The sequence below is a fragment of the Stegastes partitus genome, unplaced genomic scaffold (assembly GCF_000690725.1).
Source record: "Stegastes partitus isolate 25-593 unplaced genomic scaffold, Stegastes_partitus-1.0.2 Scaffold1790, whole genome shotgun sequence".
Classification (NCBI taxonomy): Eukaryota; Metazoa; Chordata; class Actinopteri; family Pomacentridae; genus Stegastes; species Stegastes partitus.
This window is the reverse complement of record NW_007579521.1, coordinates 40,860-41,856: the sequence shown is the minus strand read 5'-3', so window position 1 is coordinate 41,856 and position 997 is coordinate 40,860. Positions and strand designations below refer to the sequence as shown.

At 40.2% G+C, this 997-nt stretch overlaps 1 protein-coding gene across 1 annotated transcript in view; it reads left to right on the top strand.

Annotated features, from left to right (window-relative positions):
* The window catches only part of LOC103372612 (leucine-rich repeat-containing protein 30), a 13,601-nt gene that overhangs the window by 4,384 nt on the left and 8,220 nt on the right, over positions 1-997 (top strand). The window contains exon 2 of the mRNA XM_008302296.1: positions 490-562. The gene's annotated coding sequence lies outside the window, so the exon portion shown is untranslated. The remainder of the gene's footprint in view (positions 1-489; positions 563-997) is intronic.

The window sequence follows — 997 nt, the reverse complement described above, 5'->3', positions numbered from 1 at the left end:
AGACTGTTGTTGTGTTCAGACTGTTGGTTTGTTCAGACTGTTGTTGTGTTCAGACTGTTGTTGTGTTCAGACTGTTGTTGTGTTCAGACTGTTGGTTTGTTCAGACTGTTGTTGTGTTCAGACTCTGGCTCTGCTGTAGTCACTGTGTCACTAACAGGAAGCTTCAGTAGGGTAGCGGCCACAGCAGACAGAACTGAGCCAGTTCTGTGGTTTCAGCTTCTTCAGTGACTATTTTCTGGCTTCTTTCTGCTGTGACAGGAAGCTGAAGATCTTTGGACTAAACAGACATGTAAGGAAACTCTGGTCCATGTTTTGACCGTTTCCTGAACCATCGACAGCAGTCTCTGGTGTCTCTGTGGGCTTGTTGCTAACAGCCTTCATCTGGGTTGTTTGTTCAGATCCTAAAGCTGAATCTTAAACATCATCTGAAGTGGTTTCTCCTGTTCACCTCCTTCACTCTCTGCCTCTCTTGTCTTCTCTGTGGTTCAGGCTTTACTGCAGCTCCTCAGAGTGAGTCTTCACCTGCTGCACATCTTCAAGTCTTTCCAGTAAAACTCTGCAGGTGAGTTTTGTTTGTTGTTTGTGTTTAGTGTGTTTGTGGTCAGTGTGTGGTTGTCCTGACTCAACCGCATATATGATATGTAATATATATATGATACCAACGATGTATTCAAGGATGGGCTGGTGGAAATCTGAAGATTCTTTGTGACTGGATTTTAAAACGTTTTGCTCTGAGACATGAATGTTCTACATACAGCCTACTGCTATTATATATATAGAATGTTCTACGTATAGCCTACTGCTAATATATATATATAGAATGTTGTACATATAGCCTACTGCTAATATATATATAGAATGTTCTACATATAGCCTACTGCTAATGTATATATAGAATGTTCTACATATAGCCTACTGCTAATGTATATATAGAATGTTCTACGTATAGCCTACTGCTAATGTATATATAGAATGTTCTACGTATAGCCTACTGCTA